At 42.9% G+C, this 14,681-nt stretch overlaps 1 long non-coding RNA gene across 1 annotated transcript; it reads right to left on the minus strand.

Annotated features, from left to right (window-relative positions):
- Positions 1-7,246: 7,246 nt before the first annotated feature.
- On the minus strand, positions 7,247-14,291 carry LOC140595510 (uncharacterized). Its single transcript, XR_011997193.1, has 2 exons — positions 13,289-14,291; positions 7,247-7,598 (listed from the first exon to the last, which is right to left on the minus strand). It is a non-coding gene; the product is annotated as an uncharacterized lncRNA (long non-coding RNA).
- Between the last annotated feature and the right edge of the window lie 390 nt (positions 14,292-14,681).

Here is a 14,681-nt window from a genome sequence, read left to right on the forward strand (position 1 = left end):
GGGTAGTGAAGCCGACATAGGTGGAGCAAAGAGGAGAGCCCCAATTTGAGGGGCAGCCCTGTTCACCCTAGATAATACTGTTACACTGAAATTCAGGTCCAGTGTTCCAGAGCTGCTGGTTTTCAAGAGAAACCAGAAATGGTTTCTTTTTAAAAATATGATATCTCCCAACTTTAAAACATTGGCTCAAAAATAGTTTAACATGGTATAGGCTGAACATATCTGTAGACTGACATTTGGGCGCCTGTGTTAGATTCAATTTGCATGAAAGTGTCAACTGTGCTTAACTCTCTGCCTGAAATGCTGAACTTTAGAAATCTAAAATTAGAACTAAAAGGCAAATCGATTTAGTAAAAAAAAAAATTATTTATTTATTTTTGATCAAGACAAACTCCTCAAAGTAAATAATTTCTTGGCTTGTGAGTTAAGCATTGAAACAAAAAAATCAGGAGTTGGCCATGAATTTCTTTCATCCTTCAAATATCATGTTTCACTTTAGATGTGAAATAATCGTACTCTCGATCTGGTTTGCAATGACCAAGTAGTTACTTTAACTAGATAAATGAATTGGAAGAAACACTCAGGCTCCATTTTTCAGTGCAAGATGGAAATGATAGGCACAGGCGCCGTGAACGTGCCATTCAGATCTCCTGCTGTGGGGAGCATGGCTGTGGGCCCCGTGCTGCCCTTCTGGCTCTGCCACCGCTTCACATGAGGACCACATCTCCCGTGAGCTTCTCCCAACCAGTGATCCAGACAGAAGGAGGACTTCTCCAGTGATCCACTTTGGCTCCCAGACTCCTCAGCAGCCTGGCCAAACCTTTCTCTTTTTCTTTCTTTCTTTCTTTCTTTCTTTCTTTCTTTCTTTCTTTCTTTCTTCTTTCTTCTTTCTTTTCTTTCTTTCCTCTTTAAATGTTTTGAGAGAGAGAGAGAGAGCACACCCGTGCACATGCTCGTGCATGGGCTGGGAGGGTTGAGGGGGTAGGGCAGAAGGAGAGACTCTCAAGCAGGCTCCGCTGCCCTGGGTTCAAGCTCACAGCCCTGAGATCATGACCTGAGCCGAAATCAAGTGTCAGGAACTTAACCAACTGAGCCCCCCAGGCGCCCCCTGGTCAAACCTTTCTTGTAACTGTTCTGCAGTCTAAGGCTCCCCCTACCCTAACCTTCTTCCTTTCGCAGGTGTCAGAACTCTCCCCTCACCCCCTTGGCCCCCCCTGCCCCCCCGTCACCTGCCCCCTCTTCCTTTATCCTTCACAGGCTCTCCCCCTCAGAAATCCCTTGCACATCTAATCCCACCTTGACAACTGCTTCAAAGCAGGTGAACTAACACATGAGGCCGATGAGAGCAACAGCAGTTATACTTGACTGTGTGCTAGGTGCCCGGCATGGCGCTTACCCGGTGTGTAAGAGGCCAGGAAGGTGAAGGGGTGGGCAAAATAGGTGGAAGGGATTAAGAAGTACAAACTTCTGGGACACCTGGGTGGCTCAGCGGTTGAGCATCTGCCTTTGGCCCAGGGCCTGATCCTGGGGACCTGAGTCTCATGTTGGGTTCCTGCATGGAGCCTGCCTCTCTCTCTGCCTGTGTCTCTGCCTCTCTCTGTGTCTCATGATTAAATAAATACAATCTTAAAAAAAAAAAAAAAAAAGAGGAAAAACTTCCAGGAAAAAAATAATGACAATAGCTAACTTTACTGAGTATGTTCCAGGACCATGCATTACAGCCTCACATGTATTGTCTTTACAAAAATCCTGAGGTCCATAGTGAACGACCATTTCCCTTGATTCTACAGATGTGCAACTAGGTTGAATAACCTGCATAAGGTCACATGTCTAGCAGAAGTAGGCAGTGATTCAAACAAACCCACGTTGGTCTGATTCCAAAGCCCATTTGTTCATACATCGGATATTTGTGCATTCCTTCCCAATTTCTTCCATACCCAAATATCACCACATATTACCCTTGTGACTTAAGTGATTCATGAATAGCACCTGCACAAGTATTTACTTAATATTTCTCTTTAACTGGGATGCCTGGGTGGCTCAGCTGTTAAGCGTCTACCTTCAGCCCAGGGCGTGATCCTGGAGTCCTGGGATCGAGTCTCACATCTGGCTCCCTGCCTGGTGCCTGCTTCTCCCTCTGCCTGTGTCTTTGCCTCTCTCTCTACGTCTCCCATAAAAAAGTAAATTTAAAAAAAAAATTTCTCTTTAACTGATTTTTAAAACTTGACTATATTTATCTTTAAAAAGCGACATGATATCCCTGAAATAAATGGTAATCTGCTATTCCTGCCAAAAATTAATCCTAAAAGTAATCACAATAAAAACAAAACGATAGTATCAAATTTTAGCCAGACAATATAATACCATTTAAGGAGACATTATATCCAACTAAAGATTCAAAATTTGGGGTCTGCACTCATTTTGTGTGTGTATTTTTTTAAGGGTAGATCAGTAAATGTTAGGTGGTAAGCATCAAATTAAAACATTTTTTTTCTTGACAAAATCAGAAAGATTGACAAAACTAAAAAGGGACTAACTTTCCCAGTCTGGGACTCAGTGCTCATCAATGCTGTAACCACGTATCCTGAAAAATTCTCTTGGGTGGTTGTATTTGGGAAATGATGAGTGATGGAAACGGAAGAAGGCTCATTTGGACGGAAAAGCAACTTTATACAATGGCCCCATGCCCCTGAAAGAAAAGAAAAAATCAATTTCATTCCTTTCCAGCCTCTGCAGGTTCTCAGCACTCACAATTGTACCCTCTGGTTTTTCTGGAGGGTTCAATTTTTCAAAAGTAAAACAAACCAGAGCCTGCAGCATGAGTGAACCCTGCTTTTTGGGCAGGTGTATCCGGTAGAGAAACAAAACATCGCTCTGTGGTTAGGCTGCCTAGTACACTGGAGTTCAACACATTCAGAAATCAGCCTGACTCGGTGGTGGGGGGGTTACTGAACCACACACAGGGAGAACATGGGCCCTGTGTAAAAAGCTCCCAGCCTCCCTGTATACGGAAGACAGCCCTGACCCAGAGCCGAGCAAAGGGCAGGCTACAACCCCTGCCACCTCTGAGTTGGGCCTTTCAGCCACAGCCCCATGTCACTCATGGTTGAAGTCCTGCTGCCGCAGAGCCACACAAGGTTGTTGCAGCGCAAGCCCACTCTGGCCACACTGTGAGTTGGATAGAGCTTTGAAGCCATCAAGGAAGTGGGGAGAGGGCTTGTCACCAGCCCTCCTTTCTGTTTCTGAGTTCCTCAATCAATTTTTGTCACGTGTTGTTTGCATTTGGTTTGGTAACTGGCTGGCAAATGTAATTGGACCTGGAAGCAGAGACAAGACTGGGATGCCACTGTGAAGAAGTGTTTCAGACCCTCTGTTCATCATCACAGAATCCCAGCTTTGTGCCACTTTGCAGATGGGAACACAGAGTCACTAGGGACTGAAATGAGTGGCTTGAATGCTGAGATGGGACTGCGTGTCTATGGCAGATTCCTCATTCTGTACCTCTTTAGGCCTCTGGATCTCTAGTATACTATTCTTTTGAATTAATCCCCATCCTAGCAGACATAAGAAGAGGAGGAGGAGGGGGAGAAATAAGTAACATTTGTTGAACACAAAACATTCTAAATGCCTCATCCTGTTTAATGTTAAAACCCCTACGGGGTGTGTGTGTGTGTGTGTGTGTGTGTGTGTGTGTGTGTATTCCTCTCTCTGCCAAAGAGAAAATTTGAAACACAAGAGGTTAACTGCCAAAGGTGACCGAAAGGAAGGACTCAAGCCTAAGCGGTCTGACCTCAATGACCAAATCTATATCCACTATGCTGTCTTTTCAGGCAGACACACCTGCCTCTAAATCCAGACTCTATCTCTGTGTTACTTGGGGCAAGTCATTTGACCAATGACCAGAATGGTCATTTGACCATTCTGAACACTGTTTTCTTATCTGTAGAGTAAGGATAAAAATAGTGACTATCATTTAAGGATGGTATGAAAAGCAGCTAAATGAGGTTATTCAGGTGATGGGCTTTGCATGGTGCCTAGCATACAGGAAGAGCTCAATAAATGCCAAGTATAATTAGCAACAGAATTGTGGCCCTCAGGATTGATCCACTTCCTCTTTCCTTCCATAATGGCTATCCTCTTTCTAGTTACCACCTGCTGTTTACCTAAACAGAGCTTCCTTTTTGGCTCAGTCACTCCATGTGATTTGGCTGATCTGAGGCAGGGGAGCTCACAAGACAGACTCCTCACCCATCCTCCTCATACAGCCTCTCCCCTTTGGAGCTGCATGCAGGAGGTCATGGCACTTCCAGAACCACCAGGCACTTCCAGAACCACCAAGGATTTGTAAGGGCAGTGACAAAATCTGGGAGATAGATGGTATCATAGAGTTGTTTGTCACAAAAGGTAATGTACCCCAAAAGGGGCCACTGAAAACCAGCCGCCCATGATGTATGTGTGCCCCAGGACATCTTAGAGAATGAGTTCACTTGGAGGAGTGAACAGAGGAAGATCATTCTGTGATGAGAAGCAGAATTTGCAGAATCTCTACATATAATGGTTTTCAAACATGTCTGTGAAATCTTTGACACCTGGCACATCAAGAGGTGGAGTCTAATCCCTTACCCTTGAATATGGACTGGACTTAGTGACAACTGCATGACTTCTAGGGCTGGATAATTAAGGGTGTTTTGCCGTGGCTCTCTGTCCGGATGCTTGGTCTTCAAATCCAGCGGCCATGGCAGGAGGAAGCCCAGTGACAATGGGGGCCTCAGCTCCAGTTGAAGTCCCCAAGAACAGACAGCCTTTGTGATGGCTCCAGCCCCAGTCCTCCATCTTTCTTCAAATTAGTGACAGATTCCCAGTAAGAATTTCCTCCTGAGCCCATAACCATAAATGATTGTTGCATTATGCCACTGAATTCGGAGCAATTCATTATACTGCAATAAATAACTGGACACTACAATTTATTTCACAAAGTTCTGCCTCTAGGTCACTGTTAGCTACTATGAGCTCTGTTACTATTGATTTTAGTTACTTTGGAACTATTATTTTAGCACTTACTTTCATGAGGTATAATAATTTTTGTTAGGTACATATCAAATAGTTTCACAATCCACAGTGATCATTTTTATCAATTTATTTTTTTAAGATTTTATTTATTTATTTGTTTATTTGATAGAGAATAAGAGAGAGATAAAGAGGATAAGCACGTGGAGCTGCAGGCAGAGGGAGAGGGAGAAGCAGGCTCTCTACTGAGCAGAGAGCCTGATGTGGGGTTCGATCCCAGGACCCTCAGATCATGATCTGAGCTGAAGCCAGATGCTTAGCTGACTGAGCCAGCCAGATGCCCTCATTTTATCAATTTATTTAAAAATAATTCTGGGGGATCCCTGGGTGGCGCAGCGGTTTGGCGCCTGCCTTTGGCCCAGGGCGCGATCCTAGAGACCCGGGATCGAATCCCACGTCGGGCTCCAGGTGCATGGAGCCTGCTTCTCCCTCTGCCTGTGTCTCTGCCTCTCTCTCTCTCTCTCTGTGTGTGTGACTATCATAAATAAATTTTAAAAATTTAAAAATAATTAAAAATAATTCTGTAATAACTAGAGTCACTTTGTATGTTCCCCTGAGGAAGAAGCAGGTAGGCAGCCTTTCCTTGGAATAAACCTGAGATGACTTTTTTAGCTCCCTCAGCCATCACAAGTAGGGAAGCTTTAGGATGAATTGACCCTTGAAGCCCTCTTGGAAGAAGGACTGAAGCCAACAGAGAAGCAAAGCCCTGATTCCCCAGGCAGCCCCAGCATATTGGGCTGTGAAACAATAATGCAGGGGTTTTCTGTAAATCATCAGCCAACTGTGAAGTGTTTTCTAAGATTCAGTTTTGTTGTCAACACTCGTGGATATAAAGCTTCCAACCCTCAGCACCTACAACAAAAATGAGTATCTATATAAATATTAATACATATATATAAGCACACACACACACAGGGCCCCACTATCTTACCAATTGTGAGTCTTGAACAAATTACTTAACCCTACAATCTCAGTTTTTTGTGTCTAAAATGGAGATAATACTTTCCTCATAGGATTATTGTAAAGTAAATGACTAGAGCAGACCAGGCTCAGTGAATATTAGTTATTAAAATAATCCACACACATAACACATATAGAAAAGAGATGGGAGAAATTGCACCAAACAGTTATTGTAGTTATATCTGTGCCATAAGACTATGGATGCTTTTTATTTCCTTTCTTATAATCATATATTTTGAAGACATTCGATGTTTCATTAATTTTTTCATTAATTTTTTTAAAAAATATTTTGATAAAAAATAAATAAAAAATATTTTGATAGAAACTATTTTTTTAAATGAAGGTGGTTATTAGATGATAGGATTATGGATAACTTTCTTAATGTTTTAAATGTATTTTGTGTTTCGATTTTCTCAAATTGACTTAGTAGAATTTTTAGGTCTAGGAAAATACAGATGGAGAATGAATTTAGGCTCAGCCATGTGGTACAGATCCAAGATTTCATGGTTTCATTATCTCGTTAGATGGAGATTATTGAGGATTTCTGCAGTCATGGTCGACTTCTTGGAGATGGTAGAGTTCAAGGTTGAAACAGGAGAATGGGAGCCTTTTCCAGAGGACTAGTTCTACTCAGGTCTCATACACATACACATACAAACACATATGCACGCATACGCACACACAGCTTTAGCTCTAACTACACCAGGTGCTGAGGGAAACAATCCCTGTTTTCAAGAGTTTACTGCATAAAAAAAAAAAAAAAAAAAGTTTACTGCCTAATGGAGAAGGTATACACATAAAGAAGTAATTTTTCCATTTAATGCAATAGATACTAATATAAATACAAGTGCAGGTTTTGATGGAAATGAGGCAAAACATATTAGCCCATCCTGGGGTTCAGAACAACTTATTGGAAGTGAAGTTTCTTGAGCAAAGTCTTTTTTTTTTTTTTAATATTTTTTTTTAATTTTTTTTTTTATTTATTTATGATAGTCACAGAGAGAGAGAGAGAGAAAGAGGCAGAGACACAGGCGGAGGGAGAAGCAGGCTCCATGCACCGGGAGCCCGACGTGGGATTCGATCCCGGGTCTCCAGGATCGCGCCCTGGGCCAAAGGCAGGCGCCAAACCGCTACGCCACCCAGGGATCCCATCTTGAGCAAAGTCTTGAGGAATGTCTTAGGTCAGGCTGTTAAAGCAAAGCGTCACAGACCAGGTGTCTTCAACAACAGACATTTATTTCTCACAGTTCTGAAAATGGGAAAGTCCAGGGTGAATGTGCCAGCAGATTCAGTGTTCCATGAGCACCCCTCTTCCTGGCTTGCACATAGCTGCTTTCTTGTTGTGTCCTCACATGAAGGAGAGAGAGAGGGCTCTGGTCTGTTTCTCTTCTTACAAGGGCTCTAATCCCATCATAGGAGCCCATGACCTCATCTAATCCAAAGGCCCACTTTCAAATACATTGAGGAATATAGCTTAGATATATGAATGGCGGGGTGGGGTGGGCATGACATTCTGTCTATAGCAAGAGAAGAGTCAATCCCAGGGATAGAAAGATGGGTGTTCGCAGAGGCTGGAATAGAAGAGTGAAAGGACATTGGTGTGTGCAATAAACAAGAAGAGTACTCTTCAAGCCCTCCCTGCCCCATCTCACACACAGAATCCTTTCTTCAAACAAACAAACAAAAATCCCATGTGGGAGCTTAAAAGCTAAAATACATAAAATTGGGTTGGCTGTATAAGGGTCGTAATGAATATCTCTCCCCAGAGGAGGCCCATGAAACCTGTCCCCACAAGGCCCAAGATTCCAAGGGGAGTGGGAGGTAAGACAAATCGACTCTGCCAGAGCAACTGGTGGGGGCCAGGTCTTGGATGGCCTGATTTACTCTATCTTTGTAGAAATGCAGTGGGGCACCGAGGGGTTTTTCTCTGAGGAGCGTGTGCTCAGGGTTGTACTTTGGAAAAGGGAGTGGCAATATGTGAGGAAAGTGCCTTAATCTGGGGAAAAGACCATCAAGACTTGAACTAGGACAGGGGTTGTGGCAAGAAGAGGGTAGGTTGTTGGAGCACATCACTAACACTATTTTTCAGAAGATTATTTTCCACTAGGAAGTTTCATAGGAGGTCTGGCCACCTACATGGACGTCAGCCCATATGGGCACTCCCATGGCACATCATTCATACCAACCTCTTTCCAGCAGCCATTTACCCATCCAATCCCAATAGCCCACCTAAAGAGATGCCTGGTTTTGTGAGTGTGTGTGTGTGTTTGTGTGTGTGTGTGTGTGCTTAGAGAGAAAGATTGAGAGAATGCACACAAGTGAATGAGGAAGGGGCAGAAGGAAAAACAGAGAGGGAGAGAGAGACTCTCCGGCAGACTTGAAGCTCAGCACAGAGCCCACCATGGGTGGGTGGCTCTCGATCTCACAACCCTGAGATCATGACCTGATTTCAGTCAAGATTTGAACGCTTGACTGAGCCACCCAGCTATCTCAAGATGCCTGTTGTAAACATAAGGGCAATGAGGTATGTAGCTGTGGTAGTTAATTCTGTGTCAACTTGGCCAGGCCAATATCTAGGGGCACCCGATATTTAATCAAGCCCTAGCCTGGACATTGCTGGGAGGTATATTTTAGATGATATTAACTTTTAAATCAGTGGTCTTGAGGAAAGCAGATTACACCTCATCATGTGGCAGGCCTCATACAATCAGTTAAAGGCCTTAGAGAAAGAAGAATGACTCCCTCAAGGGAGAGGGAATTCTGTCTGCAGTCTTTCCTGGGTCCCCAACTTGCCTGCCCATGCTGCAGATTTTGGACATGCCAGACTCCACAATTGTGTGAGCCAATTCCTTAAAATAAATCTCTTTCATATCTATATCCATCCGTTTATCATCTATCTATCTTTCTATCTATCCATCTATCTCTCTATCATCTATCTATATCTATTGGTTCTGTTTCTCTGGAGAATCCTGAAAAATACAGAGGCTTACCCCATTGACCAGATAGAGGCAGGAATAAAATGCTGATTTGTAACAACTTATTAATTAAGAAAAAAAACTTATTAATTCAGCTTCACCACCCTTCCTTCCACAACAATGAGTTCAGAAGGTGGGGCAGGTGATGCTCTTACTCAGCATTCCTAAAGCAGACCTCTAATTACATCACCAGCCTGCTTAAAATTTTCAACGATTCTCCGTAGCCTTCCAATAAAGTCCCAATTACATGGTCTAATAATGGTCAGGGATCTCTGGACTCAACCTCCATTCCCTGTCTTACCTCTCGCAACTTAAATTGATTATCGTGCACCAGATTTCACTCACTTCCCCGTAAGAAGATTGTATGTCCACATCCTTTGCCTTATGACTTATAGTCCCTCCACAGGAGGAGTGTAGATTCCTGCTGCACTGATTTCTGGGCTTGTCCACATAACTTGTTTTGCCCAATGAAATGCAATCAGACCAGACAATACCCATCCTAGCAATAACTTTAAATGCTTGTGTGATTTGGCTGAACTGAAGGCTGGTGGCCCCTAGGAAGGTGGGGAAGAAGAGTGCAGAACTCTCTCACGAAGATCGTTTTGCTTTTCAAGTATGAAGAATAACAGCTGCCCCTTCTAAAACTTTCTCAGAAATCTAGATTTTACACTCTGATGTAGTATGAAATTGCTTCACTCTAAGCAACGAGCAGCCTGTTGTTTCTTGAAGGTTTATTAAATCACTTATGATTCTGGATATTTACACTATAAACCAATAGATTTCTTAGAATCTTAGTGTTTTTGGGGGGGAAATCTCTTAAGATGATGCCTTGTTTTACTTTTACTGTGTAGTAGGGTAGGAAAAAATACCTCAACAGTGGATATCAACTCTTAATTTGAATATAAAATGTCTTTTTTTTTTAGGACGATAGTGTCATGGGTCTTTCGGGATGGAAAATAAGACCCTGAGACATGGGAGAACAGGTGCGGGGAAAATGAAAGGGCAAAACTGTTCTGCTTTAGAAATAAATAAGAATGGGGGCAAAAGTGGGAGGCAGAGAGAGAGTGCAGAGATTGAAGGAGAGTGGAAAGAGAGAGAGGAGATTAAGCAAAGATCAAGAGGCTGGAATCCAGATTGGTTGAAGCACAGACCTGCAGTCTCCAAAAACGTGTTTTATTTTTTGTGTAGTAATAGAGTTCCAGCTGGGCACTTGATTGCCCACTAGAGACTACACTTCCCAGGCTCCATTGTCACCAGTGTGATCACATGACTATGTGTTGCCAATGGCATGAGAATGAAAATGATGTATGCAATTGCTTGCTTAGAAGGAAATCCTTGGCCTCCATTTCCTCTTCTTCTCTACTCCCAATGGGCTATTTGTAGACATGGTTTGACTCAGCTTTGACCATGCAGATGAGGACACAGCCACTCCTAGAGGATGGCAAAGCAAAAAGATAGAAGGAGCTCTTGTTGGAGTGACAGCAGAGAGCAATGATGCCCTTCATCCTGGACTGCTCTTCCTTTGGACCAAAGGAAGAATCTCATTGTTTCAGCAGCTTAGCCTAAATCTTAACTGATACAATGGTAAAATCACAAGGGGACTTTTGAAAAATAGAGATAACAATCATTCATTTTTTTAATTTACATTTTTCAGTGTTCTAAACCCCTCATCTTTTGACTTTTGGCAAAATGTGTTACTTACATAAAGGCCTATATAAGTAAGAAGCTTGTATAGAAATCAAGGAGAGGGTCTCGTATCTAGGCCAACAGAGCACAGCCAGGAATGAGAATGTGTGCAAGATGGTTTATAGACTGAAATAACCCCATAGAAGTAGGAGCTAAAGGACAACCTGAAAATGTGAGCTCACCTGAATTCACAGATATCTCAGGGAAGGCCTGGATATAGAATGGAAGGATGTTTCAATGCAATCTAGATCTTAGGGATCAGGATAAGTCCAATGAACACTTGGACCAAAACAGTGATTAATCCAAAAAGGCCGGAATATGTAGTGATTAAAAATATAAATTCTAGAGTCAGATGGCATGTGTCTCAATGTCTATTCTACTGCCTACAACTATGTGACTTCAAGGAAGTCACTTAAAATCTAAGCCTGTTTCCTTATCTATAAATTAGATATAATAATAGCTGCCTCATAGTGTTATCATAAGGAATTGAAAGGAATATTGTACATAAAGCATTCAGCAGATTGTGGGACATACAATGAGAAGCCAACACATACTAGCTTTTAATACTACTATTAATTTTTTCACAATATTAATATGAGATCCTATTATTCAAGTCAAGGAAAATCATTAACTTTGAGACTCCTTTGGTGGAGTCAGGGGCTCAAATGTTTCTGACTTGACCTGAGGAAAGTGGGTGGGAGAAGGGTGTCACTCCAGCATTCAAGGTGTACACGACCAAGTATCAGTAGCTCCATTGTGCGGATGAGAAATAAAGCTGAGAAAGGTGTCTCATTTGAGTTCAAAGGCATTTTCGCAAAGCCAGGCTGAGAAAACAAGAACACTTCTCCTGTAGTTTCCACTGCCCTGGAGCCTACCCCCTCTTCCTTCCCACTGTGTCCCTGTTTCAGTAAGCCACCTACGACCCCTCAGGAACTCAGGCAGGAAAGCAACAGTTCTGTACTTCCTGTTTTCCTTCACCCCCTACTACTAATCAGTCCTCACTATTTCATCTCCAGAGTTCTCTCAAATCCATCCACTTCTTTGTCCTGCCTCTGCCAGCAGCCTCCTTCAAACCACCCACCGTGGCTTCTTCATTGCTGTCCACACTTGCATTCTTCATTTTCCTCTCCTCTCAGCAACCACAGAGATTTTTAAAAATCCAGATGTAATTACTCCTGCCCCTGCTTCCCATTGGCTCCCTGCTGCCCCAGGATGAAATCCAAGCAGCCCACTTTCTTTGGGTCAACATATAATATGCCCGTCCCCTGCCTAGTTTTCTTGAAACTCACACCACCAGTTTTTCTGTTTATAGAGCAGAGCTCCCAGCCTTTGAATGCTGTTTCCTCTACCTGAACAGTTTTCTTCTCTCCCTCCCCTCATTTAACTAACTCATTCATCCAAAAACATTTTTATCAAGCTCCTACTATATGCTAAGTCCGACTGTAAGCCATAGAGGTAAATAACCTCTTCTGTCCTATGAACCCTATCTGCAATCTGGTGAAATCTATGGACCCTTTTCTGAGACTAATGGTTTTTTGTTTTGTTTTTTGTTTTTAAGGATGATGATGTTTTATTTAAGTATCAATTTTTATCATTGTTTCCTTATTTCACTTGAACCTCACCATAAGCCTATGGTTAGATAAAGTAGATATTGTGCCCCTCTTTTCCCCAACATATTACAAACAAAGTTGAAAAGAATATTACAGTGAATACTGTAATAGGCAGATTAATGCCACCCCCCACACACACAAAGAAGTCCATGCTTTAACCTCTAGAACCTGTAAATATGCTATGTTATATGGCAAAAAGACTTTACAAATAGAATTAAGGACTTTAATATAGGGAGATTATCCCTATAGGAAGATTATCCTGGATTATTTAGGTGAGTCCAATGTAATCACATGAGTCCTAAAAGGGGGAAGAGGAAGGTAAGAGGAAGAAAAGGTAAAAGATAATTTGAAACATGGAGGACCTGACCCACCATTGCTGGTGGTGAAGATGGAGAAGAGAACTGTTATGGTTGAATTGTGTCCCAGGCTAATGCTTTCTAAATACATAAAATAAATATGGAGGATTACAAAAGAAACCAAATGTACTGAAATAGTTACCAAAATCTTTTTAAATTGTGATATAGTAGTATATCTGTTATTTTATGATTGCATTAAATAACAAAATCTAGCAATGGGTCTAAATAATATAATCTCCTAGTAGTGATCAGTATAAATGGTATTTTAAGAGATCTGTGAAACAGTAGTGTGTGACAAAGTCTCAAGGACAGCTCATACCACTGTGGTTTGTTGCCTACATTCACAATCGAATGAAATGCTAAATTTCTGTTAGATGTTAGTAAAAATAAAGATGTCATTTTTTTTCCTATCCAAATTCATAGAGCCCAGTTCTATCCACAGACTCCAGAGAGTCCCCTAGATCAAATTAAACCTGGGGAATATAGTAAGAAACATAGGAGCTTACGTTCAAGTGGCAGGGGGTGAGGGGAGGCTGATAATCCAGTAACTTCAGATTGTGCCTAGTTGTTTAAAGACAATAAAATGACTTCAGATTATAATGAATTGTTGAAAAAAAATCAATAAAGTGGGTACCTGAGTGGCTCAGTCGATTAAGTGTCTACCTTCAGCTCAGGTCATGATCCCAGGGTCCTGGGATCAAGTCCTGCATCGGCTCACTGCCCAGGGGAGAGCTTGCTGCTCCCCCTGCTTGTGCTCTCTCTGTCAAATAAAAAATAAAAATCAATAAAGTAAAAAAAAATCAATAAAGTGATAGGGATTAACCAGCAACTAGGGTGCCTGATGAGAGTGATGTGAAAAAGCCTTCTTTTTCAGCTGAACCCCAAAGAGAAGGATCTGGTCTGAGAAGAAGCCAACCAAGAGGTGCCACAAAGGGAGTGGACAGTGAGAGCCTGGCCCAGCCTGGCAGACAAGGGAGATGAAGTCGGGGAGGTACACACACATCAGTCTTAAAAGGCCAGAGTAGGAAGACCTTGAGCTCCTGCTTCAGTTCCCTCCTCTTGAAAATCAGGATGGCATTGAGACCAGTGCCTGGGGGCTGTTCTAGAAGCCCTTGAGATCATGTGAGTGAAAGGCCTGGTAGACAAGCACACCATGGAAGTTTCCCACAGGTCCCACCCCATCTCATTCAACCCCATGGGTGTATACAGTTGGAGTCCCCATTCCTCTGAGAGGTTGGTTAGATCATTTGCTTAAAGTCACATAGGTGGTTTAGGACAAAGCCGGAATTCAGACGAAGCTATCTGACCCTTTTCTCCTTGGTCTCTAGGGAGAAAGCACGAGTTCTTTCATATCAAGCTCACCCAGCTCTCTGGTAGCTCCCAGGACACACCTGTCTGTGATCCTTTCCCCCTTGACAGAGCAGCATCTCCCAGGAGGAGAGATGAAAAATCCAAATGCTGCAGCTAAACGCTGCCAGGCCTGAGGGAAGCCACTTAGCCCTAATTTCCTTACTGTTAAAACCAGCATAACCATGGCAACACACTCCAGGGCTTTTATTAAAGAATCTGACTGTGAAAATCAGCCTAAATCAATGGAAGGAGGAGAAGTACTCCATGTTTTACACACACACACTGGTTGCCATCAGCCTCAGCACACTGAGATGCTAAAAGCATCTTCCCTGCAGAGGAGTGCCCCCCCACCCCCACCCCACCCCACCCCCCCACCCCCCACCCCCCCCCCCCACCCCCCCCCGGGGCCTCCCATCCTTTTCTAAGAGCACAAGCTCCAATGAGCACTTCCCGAGAGACATTTCTCTCCTGTAGCAGATAAGGGTCCAGATAAGGGGTCGGGCATATGCTATTTTCACTTTTCTAAAACAGCCCAAATGCAGCCAAATAGTGTCTCCTGTCCAATGTGGAGGAAATGAGAGAAAGAGAGAGAGAGAACCAGGCAGAGGGTGAGGATTGGGTCCAACCTTCTCTGTTTTCACCCTCTTGTTTGTCTCCGCCTCTTGCCATTTCTCCAA

Source organism: Vulpes vulpes, chromosome 14 (genome assembly GCF_048418805.1).
Source record: "Vulpes vulpes isolate BD-2025 chromosome 14, VulVul3, whole genome shotgun sequence".
NCBI lineage: Eukaryota > Metazoa > Chordata > Mammalia > Carnivora > Canidae > Vulpes > Vulpes vulpes.